Source organism: Balaenoptera musculus, chromosome 9 (assembly GCF_009873245.2).
Source record: "Balaenoptera musculus isolate JJ_BM4_2016_0621 chromosome 9, mBalMus1.pri.v3, whole genome shotgun sequence".
NCBI lineage: Eukaryota > Metazoa > Chordata > Mammalia > Artiodactyla > Balaenopteridae > Balaenoptera > Balaenoptera musculus.
The window spans coordinates 68,746,875-68,772,338 of record NC_045793.1 but is presented as its reverse complement, the minus strand read 5'-3'; the positions used below and the strand labels follow the sequence as shown (position 1 = coordinate 68,772,338).

The 25,464-nt window shown below is 33.1% G+C and overlaps 1 protein-coding gene across 6 annotated transcripts in view; it reads left to right on the top strand.

The window, feature by feature from the left end:
- Positions 1-25,464, top strand: part of DGKB (diacylglycerol kinase beta) — a 706,264-nt gene that overhangs the window by 337,764 nt on the left and 343,036 nt on the right. The window lies entirely within an intron of this gene.

Below are 25,464 nucleotides of genomic sequence, written 5' to 3'. Positions count from 1 at the left end.
TCTTTTTGAAATTAAAAATGAAAAATTTAAAAATTCTTGTGGATAATAGTTGTAAGTAATTTACTCAAGTTTCATATCTCAGCAATATTTTAAAAACATTTAGGATATATAATTTACACCCCATAGAATTAGCCCATTTAAGGGTAAAGTTCAGTGATTTTTATTAAATTTATATAATTGTGCAACCATCTGCATAAAACAGTAGTAAAACATTTCTGTCATCCCCCAAAGTTCCTCGTGTTCTTGCGGTCAGTCTCTGCTCCCACCTCCAACCTTAGGCAGCCATGAGTCTCCTTTCTCTCTCTTTTGTTTCTTACTTTATTGCACTGGCTAGAATCCAGTGAGTAGGTATACTTTCCTTGTTTACAATATTAAGGAAGAGACACCCAGTCCTTGGCAATTAAATTTGAGTTTAGCAGTTAAATTCCAGTGTCTTTTCCAAAGCTGAGGAAGTTCCTTGTTAATGCTAGATTGTTGATAGATTTTTATCCTGATGAGTTTTATTGCATTTTATCAAATGATTTTTCTGTATCTATAGAAATGATAGTTTTAGATACCAGTTTCCCTCTGTGCACTGCTTTACCTGCAACCCATACTTTGTTTTTAATGTTTTGATATGTGTTCAGTTCAGAAATTTTCTAGTTTCCGTCTTGATTTCCTTTTAGCTCAGTGGGTATTTAGAAGTGTGGTGTTTAACAAATGTTTGGGGATTTCCCTTTTTTTTTTTTTTTTTTCCATGTGGTTGATTTCCGGTTTCACGTCGTTGTAGTGGAAGTGCATCCTTTGGTCCATTACAGTAAATTTAAAATTGTTGATACTTTTTACTGGTTTAATGTATAGTTTATCTTGGATAATACTCCTTGTGCACTTGAAAAGAATCTGTAGCTTCTGTTGGGTATAGTATTCAAGAAATGTCAGCTTAGTCGATATGGTTGGTAGTGTTGTTTTAGCCCTCTATTTTTGAATTGTTTTACCTAATATTAAGAGTGGGGTATTTGACTCTCCAAATATAATTGTTAAATTGTCTGTTTTTCTTTCAATTTTGTCGCTTTTTATTTTATGTATCTTGGGATCTATTGTTATGTGTGCATACTTTATGATTATTGTATCTTCCTTATGTTTGACAGTTTATCAATGTGACACCTCATTTTCTTGGCCTCTAACAATATTTCATGTTTTAAAGTTTATTTTCTTACATATTACTATGTTGACTCCAGCTCTCTTGTGGTTATTATTTACATGGTATAACTGTTTGTCACCCCTTTGCTTCCAACCTATTTGTGTCTTCGAATCTAAAGCCTGTTTCTTGTAGACAGAATATAGTTGGATCTTGTTTTTTATCCAGACTGACCATCTCTACTTTTTGATGCAAGTGATAGTCCTTTCGTATTTCTATAATTACTGATTGGTTGTTTTCACATCTGCCATTTTGTCTTTATTTTCTGTAGGTCTCATGAAATTTTGTTCCTTTGTTCCTCGTTTACTGCTCTTTTTTTTTTTTTTGGATTTTAACAAATTTCTGTTCTGTATCATTTTTATTCCTCTAATGTTTTTTTAATAGCAATTGACGTATAATTTACATGGTCTGAGATTCAGTGTTTTTAAGTGCACAGTTCAGTGGTTTCTTAGTGTTCATTTGAAGTTACTACCAACTCCCATCTTCAGTCACAGACTATCACTGATATACTTTCTGTCTCTATAAATTTGTCTTTTCTAGACATTTTATTGAGATATAATTGACATCCAGCACTGTGTACGTTTAAGGCATACAGCATAATGATTTGAATAATATACATCATGAAATGGTGACCACAGTAAGTTTAGTGAACATCCATTATCTCATATGGATATAAAGTTAAAGAAGGAGAAAAAAAATTCTTCCCTGTGCTGAGTTCTTCAGATTTATTCTCAACAACTTTCATATATAACATACAGCAGTGTTAATTATCATGTTGTACATTCCTAGTACTTATTTATCTTTTAACTGGAAGTTTGTACCTTTGGACTGCCTTCATCTAATTCCCACTCTCCCCACACCCACCTCTGGTAACCACAAGCCCGATCTCTTTTTCTATGACTTTGTTGGTTTGTTTGTTTTTGAAGTATAATTGATCTACAACAATATGGTAGTTCCTGGTAAACAATATAGTGATTTGATATTTCTATACATTTCAAAATTATCACCACAATAAGTCTAGTTACCATCTGTCACCATACAAAGATATTACATAATTATTGACTATTTTTCCCACACTGTACATTTTATAGCATGACTCATTTATTTTGTCAACTGGAAGTTTGTACCTCTTAATCTCCCTCACCCATTTCTCTCCTCTCTCCACCCCTCCCCTCAGGCAACCACCTGCTTATTCTCTGTATCTGACTGTGTTTCTATTTTGTTGTATTTGTTCATTTTCTGTGTTGTTTAGATTCCATATGTAAGTGAAATCCTACAGTATTTGTCTTTCTCTGTCTGACTTATTTTACTTAGCATAATACCCTCTAGGTACATTCATGTTGTTGCACAGGGCAAGATTTCATCTTTTGTGTGGCTGAGTAATATTCTATTATATATATGAGTATATTTTTATGTGTATATATGTATATAAATTATATACACACACCACATCTTTATCCATTCGTCTATGGATGAACACTTAGCTTGATTCTGTATTTTGGCTATTGTAAATAATGCTGCAAGGAACATAAGGGTGCACATCCTTTCTAATTGGTGTTTTCGTTTTCTTTGGATAAATACTCAGGAGTGGAAGTGCTGGATTTTATGGTGGTTCCATATTTAATTTTTTGAGGAATCTCCATACTATTTTCCATAGTGACTGTACCAATTTACATTCCACCAGTAGATCAAGAAGTTTCCCTTTTCTCCACATCCTTGCCAACACTTGTTATTTGTTGTCTTTTTGATAATAGCCATTCTGACAGGTGTGAGGTGATATCTCATTGTGGTTTTGATTGGCATTTCCTTGCTGATTAGTGAAGTTGAACATCTTTTCATGTGCTTGTTGGCCACCTATATGTCTACTTTGGAAAAATGTGTATAAACATTTATAAAATTAGAATCATAAATATGCAGTCTTTTGCATCTGGTTTCTTTCATTTAGCATAATGTTTTAAGTTCATTAATATTACAGCATACATCAGTAGTTTATTTTTTTTTAAATATTGAATGGTGTTCTACTATATAGTTATATCAAGTAGTATACATCCTTTCATTAATTAATGTGTATTTGGATTATTCCCAGTTTGGGCTGTTAGTATCATAAATAATGCTGCATTCACATGCATTCCTTTGTGTAGACATATATCTTCATTGCTATTAGATAGATTCCTAAGAGTAGAATTGCTTAGTTGTTTGGCAAGTACCTGTTGAACAGTTTAAGAAACTGTGAAACTGTTTTTCACAGGGGCTCTGTGTGCCATTTTACATTCCCTGCTTACATGAACAATTCAGTTTCTCCATATCATCACTAACTCTTGATATAGTCGTTTTTTGAGCCATTGTGGTAGGTGTGTAGTGGTATCTCATTATGATTTTAATTTGTATTTTCCTAATGACGAATGATGATGATCATTTATTCACATGCATGTTAGCCATTGATATATATTTTTTGATAAAAAATCTACTCAAATCTTTGTTCCATTTTTAAAACTTGGGTCTTTACTGTTGATTATAAGAGATCTTTATGTATTCTGGATATAATCCCATTATCAGATATATGTTTGAATATTTTCTTCCATTCTGTGACTTGTCTTCCATTTCTGAATGGTATCTTTTGATGTACAACAGTTTTAATTTTAATGAAGTCCAATTTTAAAATTTTTTGGTGGATCATTGTTTTTTTGGTGTCATGTCTAAGAACTCTTTGTCCAACCCAAAGGCCATGAAGATTTTCTCCTATATTTTCTTCCAGAAGTTCGGTAGTTTTAACTCATCTACTCAGATGTGGGATCCATTTTCAGTTAATTTTTGTATATGCTTTGAATGAAAAGCCTAAGTTCTTTTTTTTTTTTTTTTTTTTGCATATTGTTATCCAGTTATCCCACGGCCATTTGCTAAAAATTCTGTCCTCTACCCCATTTGAACTAATTTGATGTCTTTGTCAAAATTCTATTGACTATAAATGTAAGGGTTTATTTTGGGACTCTTAAATGTGTTCTGTTGGTCTATATGCCTATCCTTATACCAATACCATACTCCCCATTGCTATAGCTTTTTAGTAAGCTCTGAAATCAGATAGTGTTAAGTCTTTCAATTTTCTCCTTTTTAAAAATTGTTTTGACTATCCTGGGTTCTTTTTATTTCCACATAGGTTATAGGATCATCTTGTCAATTTCTCCAAAATAACCTACTGGCATTTTGATAAGAATTTCATTAAATTTATAGGACATTTCTGTAAAATTGCTATCTTGACAATACTCAGTTTTCCAATCCATGAACGTAAACTATCTCTCACTTTATTTACTTTCTTCAGTTCTCTTAGCAATATTTTGTACAGGTTTTCCCCTTTTTATTAAATGTATTTTTGAGAATTTAGTCTTAGGAACTATTATAAATAAAATTATTTTCTTAATTTTACTTTAAGATTGTTCATTACTAGTATATAGAAATAGAGTTGATTTTTCTAGATTGATTTTTGCATCTTGTTTTAGTAATTGTTTGTTGGGCTTGTTGGATTGGAATTTTCTATATACAGGATTGCATTATCTGCAAATAAAATATAGTTTTCCATTCTTCTTTCCAATTTGGATGTTTTTAATTCCTTTCTTTTCTTTATTGCTCTAGCTATAAACTCCAGTGGAATGTTTGAATATAAGTGGTGAAAGTGGATATTCCATTTAGTGTAGCAATTTTTCAAGGGATGGATTCAAGTGTATTTGAGGACGTAAACTTTCCTTTGTATGTGTTTGCCAATATAAAAATGTAGAAATAATTGCAGCATTTTTTTGACAATATTTGATATTATTATTATACAGACTAAAATTACTTTCTTTTTATTCCATATTATATAGCAGGTTTTTATATGGTTTGCTTTAGATTTAGATTCTTTAGCTCTACTATATGTTTTCTTAAGATACTTTATAGGGGAAACAGCCTAGATAAAATGAGCTGGAAAACTTTGTATCCATTTATGACATTTTCTGCTAGCTTCTTTGTTTTCTGAGAAACGCCATTCTGTACTAGAGCAATGAATTAGTAGGGGAAAATGAAAACAAAGAAGAGGTTTAGTCTAATGGTAAATTACATAAATGATTCATGGTGCGATTGTTAAGAAGTCAGTTTGAGCCACCTTTGCTGTCTTTTGTATGATGGCACATTTCTTCTCAGGAACTTAATGTAGTGGGTAGCTTGATCTCATGGATGTGTTCATGAGACGCCCAGTACTGTATGGTAAACTCACTTAAAGCATCTTTTCATATTTTATATATGCCATTCACTTTTCAACTTCCTTTCTCATAAAGGAGACAGGAATTTTAAATTGTAGGCTGTAATCAGTTGACAAGTGATCAAGGAAGGAAGGCGACTTGATATGAGTTATTGTGTACACAGAATGGCTAGCCATGTTAATTGCTTACTAACATCCCTTCCTCAGCCTAAACCAAAAGCATTACCCAATGCATGATCTTTATTTATTACCTCCCCAATTTTTTAATGCTTCATGAAACAGTGTATAGTATTATTTTTAAAAATTAATAGTGGAACGATTCACTTTGGAAAAGCAATTATGAATAAGTTTTGGTTACAACATGAGAAAATATAGCCTCAGTAAAATGGCATTCCTGTCTTTGAAGGATTATTGACGTTTTTATATAAGACAGAAACCTTTAATGAGATCTCAATCAAAGAAAATACTTCATTAATGATATGAGAATTAATCGATGCTGATCAAATAAATCTACCCCAGTCCATTTTGGATTTCACTTTATGATTAGCTGCTCAGGTCAAAAGATTAACAAGTTCATAAGTGACTACTAATAGCATTTCACTTGACTATGCATTTGTATCTGGCTAACTATACAAGACAGTATTTGAAAGTACTTCAGATTGCAGTTTATTGTAGTGTAGAATTCCTTGGAGTAGCAACATAGCAGGCAAAAGAATATAAATCAAGGCTTAATCTAAAATAAACCACGCAAAAATACTTGAAGGTATATATTGTATTTCATGGGGCTGTGGCAGAAAATAGAAAAATACTAAAAAATAGTAGCATTAAGACTATGTTGAAAAATTTAGCAAAGAATTTGAAAGTAACCAAGCTCCATTTTGATAGCATGATCATTTCTTTGGATGCTGTCAACTCACCCTTCTCCTTTAGAGAAGGAATTTTTATCTATTGCTGAAAGACATTTTTTCATGGCAAATGATGGTATTAACACATTCCAGAGCTCCGTGCCAACATTACATACAAAATGTCATCATAATTACTTTGTAATGGAATCAACATGATCTTTATTTCAGGGCTCATATTATTGGGTTTTTAATCATATTACTAAAGAAGAAATAGTTCCTTAAATGGTTTTACAGATTATTAATTTTTAGCACCATTCCTCAGCGAAATAGTTGATCTTCACCCTCAGCAAACACATATGTAAACCATATTCCATGAAATCCTTCTCCTGGTATATATCCTTGCCACTCCACAGTTTTTGTATTTGTTTAGGTTTCTGAGTTCAGCCTATATCAGACAAATTTTCAGGAGAGGATCCTTCATTATTCCCTTTCCAAACTTAAAGTTGAAGCTTAGAAAATAATTTTAAGTAAATACCTTTAGTGTGTTTCAGTACTATTTTAAATAGTTATCCAGACAGTTCTCATGTCACTTAGTAATTTCAGGAAGAGAAGACAGTGAGGGTGTATAAATGATTCCAACTTGGGTCCTACCAGTTAGTAATGAATTTAAGCTACACTCTTCATTTGGATTAAGCCACTAAACCCCAGTGCAAATGATCAATTTCTTAACTTTGTCTCCTTTGACCTTAATAGTATTCATTCCCCTTCTCTATCCCTGTCTCAATTATTTGCCCTATCACATTTTTTTGAAGTAGTGTGCAAAGAAGCAGTCACATAGCACAGGGAATTAGCTCGGTGCTTTGTGACCACCTAGAGGGGTGGGATAGGGAGGGTGGGAGGGAGACGCAAGAGGGAGGAGATATGGGAATATAAGTATACGTATAGCTGATTCACTTTGTTATACAGCAGAAACTAACACGACAATGTAAAGCAATTATACTCCAATAAAGATGTTAAAAAAATGACTATTAAAAGATACAATAGTATTCTGTATTTTATAGGTAAACCATAACAATTCCTATTTCAGAGACTGATTACCTATCTTGTAAAATATATATCCCCATTCACATGTTTTTCTAATGAGTTGTGTAATATTTTTGGTTACCCATATTTATGCTCTATTAGTATAAAGTATTGATTTTTTTCTGTCATCACTTTATAGAATGTATATTACAATATAGGTATTCTGCAATTACTGTTGAGAACCACAATGCAAATACAATTTCTACAGATTACTTCATAATTATACTTCAGGTTAGCATGTAGCTCAATGACTAATCATCATGTTACTTGCAATTTTTATATCTTGTAAGCCTACAGTTTAAAAGACAGAAATAATCAGATAATTAGTCTTTGATTACATAGTACTCACCCTGTTCTTAAATGTACTTAAATGGCCAGTAATTACCATGTAATTACAGAGCAATTATTGTAGTGCATTCACACCAGCATATGTAAGGCAGCATGTCAGTGATTTCATCCCCTATGTTTAGCGATTTATGACTCAGGCATGGAAAGGTCACTGCAGGCTGCGTTGGGGAAGAACTGCCTGAGCGAGTGGGCCATGTTGTAAAGGCAAGAGCAGGTGGCAGTGCAGTAGAAAAGCCTATTAAAGTAAAGTAGTGGTGACTGCTTTTTGAGATTTTTGACATGGATAATAAATACAAATATGTACAGAAAGAGAAAATCCAGAGTTTATATTAACTGTTGAAATTTTTGTAGTCCATCAGTTTGTTCTTTTCAGCAAGTCATTTTTGCTAAAGTATCTCTTTTCATTTTACCCAAAGATGCTTTTTGGGAGGCTACTAATAGACCATTTTAAATTACACAGTACAAGGTTCACACACTAAAAATTTCCATCTCACTTTCTTATAGCAAGAAGTTTTAAGTGCCAGCACCTGGCACTCAGCAAAAGATCATAGTTAGCACATTTTCTTTTTATTGAGTTGTTGCATGGCAAGAATTGATAATTTTCCACTTTGAGAGTTAAATAAAAGTTGATGCTTTAAAAATAGCTTTACATGGTTGAATTTCCTACTGAACTATGTAATTCTTTTAATTCTGTAATGCTTTATTTTCTACATGTTTATTTTAATTACAGTCATGTTTGATTAAAAGAAATTGGCATTATTGGTGTTAACAGGGAAAACTATATCTTAAACCGAACCAAACTTATAACATTTACGGTAATATTGTCCTGCACTTTCTTTGAAACTCCCAAAAGTAATTCAGACAGAGTCAGGCATGTATAAAAATTCCAGGAAAACTTTGAGTTGAAATCTGTTCTAACCTTAATTTGCTGGTGCCAAAAGTTGCTATTTCACCAGCAGTTGTGGATATTTACTTTTACTATTTTTTAATTTTGGCGTTTCTTTCATGGAGACGCTAAAAGCTAAGATGACTACAAAACAGGAAAAATGTTCCTCAATTTAAGTCTTAAGTATTTACTCAGGCTTTATTCTATTCCCAGTGCTTTTCTTTATACAGTGGACAATGCTAACAAAACGAGCTTCCTGTGTAGTTGTAGAGATGCAATAAATCAACCAGAGATCAACGCTAAGATATGCAAGCATATTCAAGGTAGTTCAAGGCTATCTTTGAACATAAATGTTGAGTATATTTAGAATAAGATAAAGATCCTCAAAAGCCAAATAAATGAATTGAATATGTTATTACTTGTAGGCTTCATAAATACATAAGAGTAAGTTCAGTTAGCTCTTCAAGTAACCATATTTAACATTATCACTTGATATTTTAAAAAGGATGGTGGGAGAAACAGGTGAAATGCTAGGTAAGTAAAAAGTCAGTTTACTCATATCAAAGTGTGTTTGTGTATTTACCGGTGACCAATTTTGGCTTTTATGTATGAAGGTTTAAAATTCATTCCTTTTCTGTGATGAACTGTTCTAGATGAAGGTATATCAAAGCAAATTGATGAAAAATGCATTGCTTGCCATCCTACTATTTCCCGGGCTTTGTAAGCAACTTAGACTCTCAAGCAACAGCTCATTGTGGCGCTCTCTTACAGATCGTCGTCACATTCAGTACACATTACTTGAAATTATTTTGTTTAGAAATGTTTTTAGTTGAAAAGCTATTTCTTATCGCAACGCCTTTCTCAAAATTCTTCATTTCTTATTCTTGTTTAACTCTTGCTATTTTCTGACTTATAATCCTTTGGTAGTAATTAGAATTTAGGTAGATGCAAAGCAATATGCACCTTAAAGCATTGGTTCTCAACAGCGGGTAATTTTGTCTCCCCAGGGACATCTGGCAATGTCTGGAGACATTTTTGGTTATCATAGACTTGGTAGGAGGGATATTACTGACATCTATTAAGTAGAAACCATGGATGTTCCTAAATATCCAACAATACAATATCTACAGTATCTTCATTGTAGAGGGCTGTAGACAGCCCTCTATAATGAAGAATTACTCAGCCCTAATTCCATAGTCCCAGGGTTGGAAAGCCCTGCTTTAAAGGAATGAGTACATTTATCTTAAAATTTATAATTAATCTTATGGAATTTTAGCAGATTTTTTTTTTGCTCAGAATTATTTAAAACATACACAGATGAAAGAAAAATTACATGAAATTGAGTTTGAAAAAATATTACATAAAATGTAAAGTAAAAATTAGTCTGCCTAGCTTTTTGGAAGTGGGCAGATACTTTTTAGCATATGTAAAAAGCTATACTAAATCATTATTTTAAATGACATAAAAATTCTAAAATTTTCCCTTCTTAATTCTAATTTTCTTCAAATACTTCCTTCATAACCAAACTGTGTACCTAATTGTTATGATGCTATAATAGAGATAGTAACTCCTGGAAAGTATGTTGAGTTAGGTGGTTAACATGGTAAATAATAAATAAGATTGAAATATTTTTACTATTGCACATATAAAACTATTTTACTCTGCCTACTGATTATTTCCTTCAAGTTGTCAATGTCTCTACATCCATTACAGCAATTGGATCATCAAGTCTTGCCTTCTGTGAACAATGTTATGGCTTAAAAAATTTAAAGGTCAATAGACCAGGTCACTTAAGTGACCTGCCAAGGGTATGTACCCAATCATTAAAATGAGAGAGAGTTTCCAAATGAGAGAGAGTTCCTTGTTGGGCAGAATGATTTTTCCTATGCTGCTTAAGGGAGACAACTTGATAACACTCTTTTCAAGACATGGTAGAAATGTAGCAAAAGAGTTTAATTTCCAGAACAGTCATTCTTGTTTCCAGAAGAGTCTAACTTTTAAACTGCTGGGAATGTCTTTTTTTTTTTTCATCTTGTTCTAAGGTCACAAATGAACCTTAGAGCTGCCCTGAAACAAATGAATATGAAGTTTGGAATCAGACACAAAGAAATTTTTAACTGGAGTGGGAGAAAGTTACCAATATCAGGGTTACAGAGTGGACAAAAGAGGAAATTACTAAGCTACTTGTCTTAGAAATGGTTGTTCTGTTTGTATTCATGGCAGGACCACCAAACCAGAGATAATGTTAAAACTATGTTATCAAAGGGATTCAAAGAAACAATAGTTACCCAAAAAAAGGAAAAAGAAAAGCAAAGTAGCCATAGGGGGGAAAAAAAAAATTAACTTTTTACTCTGGAAACGTTCAACTATACCAGAAAATGGAGAGAAAAGTATAATAAAGGTTATGTACATTTAAGCAGCTTCAATAATTATCAGTCTTGCCAATCTTTATTTTACCTGTAAATATTTTAGTATGTGTCTCTAACTGCTAAAGGCATTATTATACAGTTACCATACATTTATCATATCTAACAAAACTAACAATAATTCCTTAATATTTTAACAATCCTAATAGGAAACAGATGGCACCATTCAAATTGGAGTAATTGAAAGTAGAGTTTAATGAATGAACTATTGTGAAATATGTAGGTGGGATCTGGGGATTTCACAAGTAACAAATAGCCTGGCTCATGTTTGGGAAAAGAGTGTTGTTTTTACAATTCCCTTGTCTGGAATTCAGAAAGGAGTGAGAACAGTTACCTACACTCAGAGAAAGGAATTATAACCAATTCACTGGGAATGCTATTTCCCAAGAACATTGGTTTTTTTTTTTTTTTTTCAAACTTAAATTTAAACTGCTTGTTTGTTTCCTAAGAAACTATTTTGGAATGTGAAATGCATCTTATATTTTGAATATAACACAATAAATATACAGTACAAAAATTTAATAGACAATCATTTCTCAGCTCTTATTAAATCAGTGTGAGATATTTCCAAAATGGCTATTTGAGGAGGTACAAAACAATTGATTTATTCAGTATGCCTACATGCCTCCATTCAGAGCTGGGGGATGTAGAGAGAAGGGCAGTTATTACCTCTGGTCTATATGTCAGATACTTTAATAAATATCTCTATATAGTGTAGTATATCATTTAGTTATTAGAGAAATACAGTATAGATAATATTGCAATCCTTGTTAATATGATGAGGAATCTAAAACAGAGAAGGGCTAAATCACCCAGCTAATAGGTAGTAGAATTGGGATTCAAACGCTGATAAGTCTGACTCTGAAACTCAAGGTCTTTCTACTACAGTATGCAGTGTTTCATATGAAACATATTCAGCAGCAGTTTGATATCTTATGACTCATAATTATTTGCAGAGAACATTTGTATGTAATAATTATATCCAAACAAGATGGCATATGACTGTTTTATTGATATTATTCATATTACACTATGTTCTAATATATAAACATTTATATTTTGTATGTAGCCTTAGATTTGGAGTGTAGTTTTAACACAGATATTCTCAGGGATCCTGAGCTTACTGTAAGTCAGTCTACCTTCTGGACTGTTAACTGTATAAAGGAAGCAGTTCTTCAGAACAGAGGAATAACCTATTTTTTGTCCATCAAGAAGGCTGTACGTGTGACAAACGTGCATGTGGAATGTCTTGTACCAGCTATTAGAAAGACTAATCTCTTCAGTTTAAACAACTTTCATGAACAAGGGAAATGGAAGTCTCTCTTCTCAGATGGTTTCCATGATACCTTCTGTCAAAGGAGATGTTATCAAAATTAAGTGATTTTTAGAGAACTTGTGACTGATAACTTAGTTTTTACCTTCAAATATGTTTTTAAAGAGAATTTATTATTTAGCAAAGAGGGGAAAGGATGTTATCCATTTGATCTGGATTCACAGCTTCCTATTATTGAAGGTTATCTTTTATTTTAGCATCAACAGCTATCGACTATAATAGTTCTGACTCCTTTGGCTCAGGAAGCATAATGAGATAGATGGTATGGGGCTGTAAATCAAAGTTGGGTTTAGATTCAACTTGGTCAAAAACTTTTAGTTCAGATCTGGTCAATTTTATACTTTTTTTGGTCTCAATTTCTTCTTCTGCACAAAAAGAGGTCAGTTTCTTGATCTTAAAAACTTACTTTATTTTTTAGTAATCCTGTATAAATCAATCAAAAGTCAATGGATGGCATGACCAAGTGAGGGGTCAGCAAATCCTTTCACCCCCAAAACAAGTATAAGGCTGGATGAACCTAATAGCAAACAGTTCTTTGCTCTAGGATTAAACCAAAAATATAAAGCGAAGGGTGCTGATTCATGAAAAATTTGAACTTCAGGCAAGAAAAATTCAAGTCTATCATATTATTGCCTGGATATGCTATCACTTCCTTCCCCAGCTGTATCAATCTGGTAGTTAAATCAGGAGGGGCCTGCCTTGCTGCCACTGCCAAATGTGGCTCATTTAATTTGAAGTGTTGTCAGTTAAAGTGCTCAGTAGCAAATGAACAGGGATGATTTAGTACTTTTCTAAGACTTAGTGTGCAAGCCCGTATGGCATATGCAGGGCCAGTAGACTGTCCAAAAACTTGACAGAGAAGTATGAGAGGGACAGACGTAAAGGGCTTGGTAAACTTGCTATGTATCACAAGTTGACAAAAACTTAAATGCATACTCTTAACAGAATAGTCCTAAGTGACCCACAGTCTGGCCTGTAGAGCCTCTGTCTGTGTGGCAGAAATGTCTAAGAGCCTTATAAGAAGTAAAACCCTGGACAAACTTGTAAACACAGTCTAAAGTTTAAATGTACTATCTGGGTCACAAATAGATCCATCAGCAAAAAATAAAAAACTTAATGGTTGAGGTAGGTGAGGACAAACTTTGACCAAGCTTCATTGGAACACTGAGATATATGATCACAAAGGTGACTATTACAATGCCAGGTTTAAAATAAACAAACAAACAAACTGAAAGGTACATTATAGGACATCAGGCATTGCTGGAAATATAGATTTCACAGATTTAGTCCAGGCAAGTTAGTTAAACAAACTAGCAAAACAACAATAACAATAGCCTTAAGGACGGAAAGGCGTAATCCATGATTGTTTTATTATCTAAAAAGTTCAGTATTCAACAAAATTATGAGATGTGTAAAGAAATAAAATGTGACCCATTCTTAGGGAAAAAAAAGTCAGTAGAAAGTGCCTGAATTTTCCCAGATGTTGAAAATAGTAGACCAAGGTTTTGAAGTAGCTATTATAAATATGTTAAAAAATAAAATAAACTTTAAAGAATTAAAATATATATGAAAATAATGACTCAGTGAATAGATTATATCAAAGGAGAAAAAATTATTAAAAAAGCAGTGGGAATTGTGGAATAGTACAATAACAAAGATGAAAAATTGACTAGAAGGGCTCAATAGCAGATCTATGTAAAAAGAGAAGGAAAAAAGAACCAGTGAACATGCAAACAGATGAATAATAATATTCTAATCTGAATACACAAAAAGACTGAAGATAAATGAACAGAGTATGAAACTTTTGCGACAATATTACACATACCAATATACAGGTAATGAGAGTCCTAGAAGGAGAGAGAGGAGAGGGGCGGGGGGGGTAATTTGAGATACAGTGGTTGAAAACTCCCGAAACTTGATGAAAAAGAGTAATCTACAGATCCTGGAAATCAACAAATAAGCAAATAAGATAAATACTAAGTGAATCAAACTGAGATATGCCATATGTCACACTGTTAGAAGACAGTGAAAATCTTGAAAGTAACAAGAGAGAAACAACTCATACAGGGGAATGACTACAGAAAATGGCTGACATCTGACCAGAAACAATGAAGATGAAAAGAGTGGAATAATGTATTCAGACTACTGCAAGAAAAAAAAAACCGTCAACAAGAGTAATATATTGAGCAGTATTATCCTTTAGTAATAAATGTGAATAAAGATCTTTCCAGATAAACAAAGACTGAAAGATTTCATATAGGATTTCTTGCCATACGAAAAGTACTACAAGAAGTCTTTCACGGTGAGAGAAAGTGACACCAGTGAATAACTCATTTACAGGAAGAAGTTAAGACTGCTGGAAATGATAAATATATGAGTAAATATAAAAGATTCTATAAATTTGTTTTTTTCTTGTTTCTTCTGTTAATTACGTTAAAATACATAATATGGCATAAAGCAATTATTATAATATGGCATTATTATATAGAGATTGTAATATATTGATTATAACATAAAAATATATATGGCAATAATAACATAAAATGGAGAGGGGGAAAAGGAGATATATTGGTGCAAAATTTCTGTATTTTAGCAGAATTAAGTTGAATTAGATTTTGATAAGCTTAGATACATATTGTTATCGCTAGCAAAACCACTGAGAAAAGTAACATTTTTTAAATCAGAGAGACTAAACTGATACACTGAAAATATTTGTCACAAAATAAGGCAGTAAATGAGAAACAAAAGAGTAAAATGTCATGAGACAAGAAGAAACAGTAACAAAATAGCAGACATAAATTCAGCCTTATTAATACTTACATTAAATGGGAATGGACTAAATACCCAAATCAAAAAGTAGAGATTGTTAGACTGGATTTTAAAAATCCAATTATATAGGGCTTCCCTGGTGGCGCAGTGGTTAAGAATCCGCCTGCCAATGCAGGGGACATGGGTTCGAGCCCTGGTCTGGGAAGATCCCACATGCAGTGGAGCAGCTAAGCCTGTGAGCCACAACTCCTGAGCCTGAGCTCTAGAGCCTGCAAGGCACAACTACTGAAGCCCGCACGCCTAGAGCCCATGCTCCACAACAAGAGAAGCCACTGCAATGAGAACCCCGCACACTGCAACTAGAGAAAGCCTGCGTGCAGCAACGAAGAGCCAACGCAGCCAAAAATAAATTAAATAAATAAAGTTTTTAAAAATCCAATTGTCTATATGTTATATATAAGAGACTCACATTAAATTCAAATGCACAAATAGGCTATAAGTAAAAGAGTAGTAAAAGAAATACCATGCAAACAGTAACCATAAGAGAACTGGAGTGTTAAAGATGACAAATGGCAGAACATCAGGACTATTTAAAACTTACAAATGTACATGCGCCCTTGGAATATAGGATGTAAAGGTACATGCACTTCTAAATGTGTAGAACCCCTATATATATGAAGCAAGAACTGAAAGATTAAAAGAAGAAATGAAAACTTTAACAACATTTGCCTGGATTTTTCGATACTCCACTCTTCATAATTTATAGGAAAACTAGACAGAAAATAGCAACGATATAGGAGTCTTCAACAACACTGTCAACCAACTATGTTAAATTGGCATATAGAGAACACTCCACCAAATGACTGCAGAATACACATTCTGTTCACTCACTCACACACTCACAGAACATTTTACAGTAGAAACAGTTTGCTGTTCTGCAAAACAAGTCTCAATGAATGTAAAAATATTGACATACAAGGCGTTGCTTTGACCACAGCAAAATTATATTAAAAATCCACAACAGAAGGAAATCTGGGAAAACCCCAAATAGTGGAAATTAAACGAGACACTTCTAATCATACATGATCAAAGGAAAAAATCACAAAGAAAATTAAAAATATTTTTAACTGAATGAAAATAAAACCCCAGCATATGAAAACTTATAGGATGTAGCCAAAGCAGTGTTTAGAAGGGAATTTATAGATTTAAATGCCTATATTAGAAGAGAAGAAATGTCTCAAATCAATAACGTAAGTTTCCACCATAAGAAACCAAACTAAATCCAAAGCAAACAGAAGGAATGACATAATAAATATTAGAGCAGAAATCAATGAAATAGAAGATAGAAAAGTAATAGAAAAAAATCAGTGAAACCAATCAAAGATTTATTCTCTGATAAAATGAACAAAACTGATGAAATCTAGCTAGACCAAGAAAATATGAGGAAAGATACAAGTTACCAAAATCCAGAATAATAACTAAAAATATATTCTTATAGGGGAAAACTGGTGAACATCTTTGTGACTTTGGGTTAGGCAAAATGTACTTAGACACAGTAGTGAAAGCATGACCCATAAACTAAAAATTGATAAATTGGAGTCCAATAAAATTAAAAATGCTTGCGCTTTAAAAGACACCATTAAGAAAATAAAAAGACAAGCTATAGTGGGGAAAATATTTGCAAATCATATGTCTGATAAATGACTTTTATCCATATAATATAAATAACTATCATCCAAGAATAATAAGACAACTCCATTTATAAAAGGGACAAATGACTTGAATAGACATTTCACCAAAAAAGCTATTTCAAAAAGCTAATAAGCAGATGAAGAACACAACATGATTAATCATTAGGAAAATGCAAAGTAAAATTCCAGTAATATACTGCTGCATACCCACTAGGAAGTCTGTAATCAAAAGCCAGATAATACTAAGTGATGGAGGGAATATGCAAAACCTGAAACCCTCATTAATTTCTGATGGGTTATGTGAAACAGCCACTTTCCATAAGTTAGGCAGTTTCTTAAAAATTAATTCATTCAAGAGAAATGGAAAGTTATGTCCATGTAAATACTTGTATTTATATTTACTTCAGTAACATTTAAAAATTTTAATGGAGTCTTATGATTTGTTACTTTTCATTAAAAAAGAAGATAGGACAATGTACATCAGTGTAGCAGCAGCAGCACCATCACCTGGGGACTTGTTGGAAATGCAAATTATCAGACCTTACCCCAGACCTACTGAATCAGAAACTTTGGGCAACGGATGCAGCAATCTGTGTTTTTAACAAGACTTCTAGGTGATTCTGCTACATGCTAAAATTTGGGAGCCACATACCTTCCTATTCCAATAGTAGTGTGGTTGTCTCTCTCTTTCGGAAAAAATTCGTATCTCCTGAGTCCCTGCAACCCAAATGCTATTTTTAGTTGTTTTTTTTTTTTTTAATGTTGAATAGGCAAACATTTTTTAAACAGAAGTATTACATATAAAATTCTAAATTTCATGTTTCTCTTGGAAAATCACAAGATGAGGCAGTACTCGTCTGGTCTTCCCTACATGGCAGTATTGAGCTGGAGCAGATTCTGTGTATCCCTTGAGACAAAATGGGCTCTTCAGTGTGCGTCTGTCCCACACAGCTTTCTTCATGCATCTTCATTATCTGCATGGCCTATTTGGGTCTAATTTGTTTACTCTTAATCTTCAATTAAACCCCAAACTACTTGAGTGCAAATTACAGATTTTGGAAAGTACATTGAATTCTTCAAGTATGCAAGAAAGTATTTTTAAGATAGTACTGTTATAATGGTTCTGGAAGAATATGTAGAGTTTGATTTTATAGCTGTATTTTCAGTTAGTTCAATGACTTTGTTCAAATTATGTACTCTTTGGGGGGGGATTACTTTTTGTTTTATGTCCCAGGAATCTCAATAATAGTTTACTTATTCCTAGAGTGGATAGATTGTTTTTTTACTTGTGTTGTAAAACAATTGTTTTTGCCTTTAAAAAAATAGGACCTCTGTGGTAGCAATTTGAAATGAGAAATCTTCTTACATCTCTGCAGTAACCATGTCATTTATTTATAATCTAAGTAGCTTTAAGAAAAATAGCCACGGTAATTATTCAAAGAATTTAGTGATAAAGTTCTTATTTCTAGATGAAAAGGCAGAAGGTTGAGATGTTGCCCAGATTGTAGCAATGCTGTGTGAATACTTTGGTATTAGACACTTGAAATGTGAAATTTATAGATTTTTCCCTCTCCCCCATTCATACATTTTTTGATAAAGTGCCTAAGTTCTTTTGGAAAACAGTGATATTCTAGTTAATAGACTAATGAAAAGATAGTTTAATAAATTTAAATTATTAAACATGTTAGCTTGTTTGAATCAGTTTCTGATTTGTTCATAATAATGGGGGTGGGGGGGGGTGTCTGATCTGCCCATCAGGAGCACCTAAGAGACAGTCCATCTCAAAGCAAACAACTCCCTTCCGTATTTTGAGATCTTGAACACTGCCACTGCTGATTTCATTATTTTCCTGGCAAATAGTCACAGAATCTGCTATAATCAATTTCCTCAGAGATGTTGAATAATTTTCCTGAAATTGCTAATGAAATAGAAAAAAATGAAACAATATATTCATGTCATAATGAGTGTTCCCATTTTTTATTTTTGTTACCTGATTTTTATATTTTAACTGACTTTATAATGCTCTAAACATGAGAACCATTAGTTAAGAAATCTTTATTGTTGAGGGAATGTCCCACCTCTGAGTGGGAAGTTAGTAGCACCTTTCTTGTAAAGTTGTAGTAAAAATTAATTCAGAGCATTCTTTTTATTACTATACTTGATACAGGGTAAAATTAAAAATAGGTTCATTTGATTAAAAATAATAGCTCAATATGTTAATATCTTTGAGATTCTGATAAGCACGTTTTGCTCATAAATATTTAATTACTTGTTTTATAATTAGATTACCAATCCATAATACATTTTATATTCAGATATTTAAATAAAAGATTACTTGCAGTTATAATCAGATTCTGTGGAGTGCAAGTAATAGTTGGAAATGTCCATACATTGTTCAAATAAGGCAGTTGATAGTTCTACTTGTGTATAGCTTTTAAGAAAGTCAAGTTAATGTCCTATTTTTTAAGTTATTTTCAGGTGGGAATGTGATCCTTATATATTTTCATTTGTCAATTCTGAACTAAAATTTTTGAATTTTGGAAAACAGCTTTTTTTTTTACGGTGGGAGGGATACCTGCATAATTTAAAAAGAAGATCAAAGTTTGGTTTATTATTTACATCACAATTTAGAAAGATGTTATAGGAGTATTTCATTGGCTAGAACTATAAAAGCGTTGTGATTTAAATAGCATCTGAAATATAATCAGTTCTCATGTTAATTAGTAGGGTTTTCATTGGCACTTTTATACATTTAACATTTATAATTTATCTCATGAGTTTAAAGATTTTAATTTGCCTTGTAAAGAAATGAAACTTTAAAACAAGAATCAGATTACTTTTTGGTAATTAACTGCCTAGAAATGTCTGTAGCCCAAAAGCAGAACCAACAAATTTAGGCACAAAATAGCAGGTAGAACATTTTAACCACTAGTAATCAGTGGAACATAGTAACTGCATAGAGGACTTTTATATTTAGAAAATCATCCATATGTTCACCATTTTAATTTCATTCTAACACTCTTTTATTAAGTGAAACATTATGCTATGTCCCAAGGAGTATACAAAGATGAACAACATGTAGTTCTACCTGTAAAAACAGTTACAACCTAGTAAAAAAATGTATTTCAATATAAAATTTTGACAACACTCATGATAAAAAATTGGCCTTCAACTATAGTGTTTAAAATCCAGTAGGTATGTTGAAAAAATCTTGTTTTAGTAAAACCATTGTGTTGGTATAATAGGAAAATACAGGTAATAATTATTTGTCTTAACTGCTTCCAGAATTAGACTGTGTGACTGTGTCTTAAAAGTGAATAAATTCTCAAAAAACGTCCCCTCATGCTCACAGAGCTAATTTATTTTGTTATTTTTTTAGTGAGAAAGTGAAAATTACACAACAAATTTGCATTCAATAAAAGCAGAATAAGCTGTTGACATAAATATGATTGCTCTAAATGGACACAGACATCTGCTATGTCCTATAGAGATTTAAAAAAATGTTTTTTAGTTTTATTCTTAATTACATGTAATACCCCCAAATGTGGTCAAACCTACTTAATACATGTAGAAGATAGAATAATAAAGTATGGATTCTGTCTTAATCACTCTGCTCTATTAAATATTAAAGGTCTGTTATTAATAGCACTTTTGTAATGGATGGCATTTTCTACCTTGAATGAAAATCTCATCTCCTTTCATGTATTCATTGCAGAAGTTATATAATCTTTCAATTCTGATCTTGTACCAAAGGAATTTTCTTTTGACTACGTACTGTATTTTCTTCGTATTCAATAACTGCCCCAGTTCTTTACATGTAATAAATGCTCAACAGTTACTTGGTGAATGCATAAATGGCCATATGAGTGAATGACGGAAGGAATAAAAAAGAGAATAAATGAATTGTCACAGAGCAAAATCTCTTTGTTTAGTTCAAATAAACTGTTTTCAGGTTTTGGTGTGTAAACTTCTGCTGTCAGGGAGATTTTATGATTTGTGGTCTTTCAGCACCTCTGTAATGGTTAGCTGTGTTATAATTGAATTCTGCAATATATTAATGGACAGGGAGTCTCTTAATTACATTTAGTAGGGAAAATTGATGAAACAGTAAGTTTTTACCAGTTGTATACCTTAATTATAATTTGAGAAATCTGTAAAGTACTCTACTAGCTTCTTTGTTTGAAGAATGGCTGTAAGCCACTTTCAAAAATCTGAGCTATCTATAGGAATGTTTTAAGACAAATTAAAAATAAAAGAAACTGAGTTTTCAGGGTGAAATTGTAGAAGATTCAAGCAATCTTAGGGCATTCTAATCCTGTCTCATATCCAAGTAAACTTCAATAGTAAACCTATTTCTTAACATTTTAGTATCTTTTAAGAAAAAACAAAGTTATGATTGCGAAAATTTTACTTGCTGGGTAGGCTCTGAATATATGTCACTTATACAAATCCTCTTTGGTAATCAAATGTAGCCAAATAATTCCATCTTGTAGGAAAATAAGGATTAAAGTAGACTTCTCAAACACCAGTTTCTATGACTATGTTTGATGTTCTGCAAACATGAATATGTTGCACTGGAAGTATGTATTCATTATTTGGTAAACAAAATACATCTATAGACGATGGACATAAATTGACCTGGAATCAAGATTAAAACGGTAGTGAGATGTCTAATCATAGAAGAGACTAAATGTCTGTGCGTACTATATGCTATGGAATTTAAGAAAATTACGGAAATGTAACATGATTTAACCAGCCACTTAGAAAGGACAGTTTATTTTCTCCATGCTCGTTTGAAATCTTGCACTTATATGCTAGTAGTCATTTAATAAATGGTCTCTTGAAAATTGAATGTAATATTCCTATTCACATCTTAAACTCTAAAAGTTAAATAAATGAACTAGTTCAACTCTGTAAAATGGCAGGATGATAGGATAATAACAATAGCACTGGATTTGGGCTCAAGAGACCTGAGTTAAATATATTACTCACTCACTTTGAACATATTAAATAGGTTATCTAGGTCCTGAATTAATTTTCTAAGTATTTTCAACCTCAAGAAGTTCAGTATCAACTTATTTAATAGATGTTCTCTCTAAAACCAATTTAATAGGAATTGTCCTTAGTATAGCTTATGAGTAAGGTGAAGGGATTCTGGGGGTCTTTCCCACTAGGTCCTGAGGGCCTTTGCTGCAATAATTACACCTCATCTATCCCCCAAATCCAAAGTCTTCTGTTCTGCTTTCCCTAATAAAACATTTTCCTTCTAATAGGCACCTTCAGGAGATAAAATAACTTAACTTAACTAAGTGGCAATAATTTAAGAAATTTCAGGCAAGCTGCCAAGACAACAGGGAAGACATTCTTTAAGTGGATGATCCACTTAAAGATCCTCAAATCATGTACTGTCCATTTCTTGTGCTCACAGGTCCAATCCTGATAATAAAGTTTACTGGTTTTAAAACAATACAGTTTTGATCACACAGACATAAGGGTCAAAGATGAGTATTCAACAGCCACAATTTGAAGCCTGCTGTGCAGTCTTTGGTCCTAGCATATAGTTTATTGACATTTGTCTTCTGTTTTTATTGCACAGTATATATGAATAAAGCCAAGGTACACTTTTTCCATTTATTTAAAAATGATTTAGTTAGAAACAGGTTTTTTTTAAACGTCTTGCCTATTTGTCTTTTGAAGAGTCACCTGGGTAATGACAAAAGATTGAACACCAAGCTTTGTGGAGTTATTGCCTTGTAGCTATCCTCAGCAGCCAAAGGTGGCTTTAAAAAATATTTTATAAAATTAATCTGTCAGTGCTAGATTATTGTTGACAAATCTGCGTGTCTGTAAGTATGTACTGTAAGCTTAGGATGGACAAGTGTTTGGACTTTCATGTCTGGGAATTATGCCATCAGTACCCACAGTTGATTCACATGTTTTTTTTGGCTCTTTCCCCCCATACCATCTGTGTGTTTGGCATTCTGCCTGCTTGCAAGTTGGTCAGACCTGTGCCAACATAATGGAATGTAGATAGATGGTACGTAGAATGCTGCAAAATGTAGCATTTTAAAGAGGAAAACTTACTTCAGGGGGTACCACGTTGGTTCAACATACGGCCTTCCATGGATACCTGAGGAGAAAGGGTGAACAAAGACATGGAATCCACAGATACTCCCAAATGGCAACAAAAATAAGAACACTGTGAAAATCTCTATGCAAGTACAAAATGAAAACATCCTCACACACCTTATGGCTTGACATATTTAACATTAAGTCATATGTGGATTCTCCATGAAAATGCTGATTAGTAATAGACCATTAAGGATTTTACATGGCACATTTAATATTTCAGGAGCATCTCTGACAGTATGCTCAGGAGAGTTATGTATTCCATTAAAATTGCAATATTCCTTGGAGAAAATATCAGAACTTAAATGCTTATGTTTTGAGGGCCAGAGAATAAGATGCTAGGTTTTGGAATTGTCATGAAGAGCACTGACTGATCTTAATTTTTTATGTCCGTGAGTGAGAATTTTAATATTATATAATTGTTTGAATTAAGCATGTTATGCTAGGTTATGCTGCAACAAAAAAACAAGCCTTTAAATCTCTATGGCTTAACCCAATAGAAGTTATATCTTGTCCATGGGTTAGGTAGTTGTCCTCTAAATAGCCCAGGTACTTGCAGCAAGTACCTGTGCTATATCGTAAGTACAGTGTCACCTTGGCATCATCTGGCCTACAGATGGAGTGGGAAACAGGGCAAAAAGAAGGAATCCTGGACAGGTAACTACTCCTGGCTACAGGTGATACTTATTACCCCTGTTTCCTCCAGTTACCATCTACTGGCCAGAACTAGTCAATGGTTAAGCTGCTAGGAAACACAGAAGAGAACAGAGTATCAAGGAATATCAACAGCCACTTCTACAGCAGAGGATGTCAGCAGTAAATCTTTTTTGTGTAGAAAATCCAAGGGAGTAATGATGTTCCTACCCATTCACCTACTAACAGAATCTTAAATTTTCAGGTACCCTAGGCATCCCAGGTGTGATCTCCTCAGAGGTCTGTGTATTGGACTTCTAATTCTGCGTTTCCAGTGCCTTGCACAGCCTATGGCATATCTTTGTTTTGTGAATGAATGAAATCTGAACTCCTATTTTAGTAATCAAAAGCGATTAAGTGATTCTCATAAATTCCCAGACTTAAGCAGATCTTCTGACTCCCGGTGTCACGCTGTGCCAATAGAGGGACACTTTATTTGCATATTTTCTACCTTTTTTTTTTTTTTTTTGCGTAAATGTTTTGAGACTAGAGGACATACTTGTTACCTTTAAGAAGTTTAAAGACAATTAAGAAGTAGTTGTTGACTGTAGGAGTTTGCCGTTTTGCCTCCCCAAAATGTACTTTGTGTGGAGGTCTGGACTTGCTTTGAGCATGCTCTGTGGCATCAGGACAACATCCGTCCTGTGGTGAGTTTACATTTATTGGTTTGGGGAAGGCCTGGAATTTTGTTCTTCCCTAATAAGAGGATTCTGCCAAAATCTTTATTCCGAGTTACCAGGAAGTGTGGTTGGTCATAGTGTTAGTGCACACTGTAAGCTAGAGAATATGCATTTAATAATGCCATAGGTCCTGCCTTGTAGCACTTACACTTGAAAATATGATGCAGACCTACAGAAGTATCTGGCTGTAGCTAAAAGCGAAAGCATTTTAAGTCACACTGCTGGCAGGGGAAGAATGTTGCTCTGTCTTTAGAATCAGCAGTAAAGAGATCTAGAAATTAAACAAGTACACTGCAGATCAGAGAGAGGATAGAGAATTTATATGAGGACATTGTAAAGCAGCAAATAAACTGGGGTTTTGAGCTTCATTCACATTTGTACTTCACCAGCACTTTTCTATTTCCATATCTTGAGGAAGGTCTGCTAAAGATTTGTTTTCTGTTTCAAGAAGAGGAAGAGTCTACAGGACATTTAATCAAACTCCAAAGCAAATAATTATATACATATACTTTTAGGAGGCAATTTTAAACTGATTTTTGGAGGTGGAAGTTGGAAAACATGGACTAAGCATTTTTAACATCTTCACAAAGGCAGTGAACCTGTGGCAAGTAGAAGGTAGTCTACAGGATAAGGGAGGATGAGGATGAGTGTGGGAAATAAGGTTAGGCAATCCTGAAACAATGCAACAAAAAAATTGAGTGCATGAAATAAATAGTTGACCAGTTCAAAACATAGGATATTATTTCTGAGCTCTATGCCTTGACTGCAGCAGGGGGTAAAGGAAGAACATTGGAGAGCTTTACTGTAATGTGAAGGCTTGTTTTCTGCCTCTGATCTTTAGAGAGTAACAGGTATTGAATTCAAGTTCTTGTTACCTTGAGGATTTGAAAATGTTTTAACATGTTCAAGGGATGATTACATACAGAATTAACTAACTTACACTGATACACTTTATCTAGTTTGTTAGGTTGAAAGAAATTTAGTTTGCAGTGACATGTAAACTAGTGTAGCTACAGTCAAATCTTGGGAATTATTCACTACAATACTTGCAAGGAAGAGTCTTTAAATAAAAATCAATTTCAGTTCAACTGTAAACTTTTTCTGAGAATCATGTCTTTCTCTGTTTGGTTTAAAGAAAAACAGTACTTTTGGGTGATGCTTTTGTTTTCATATACT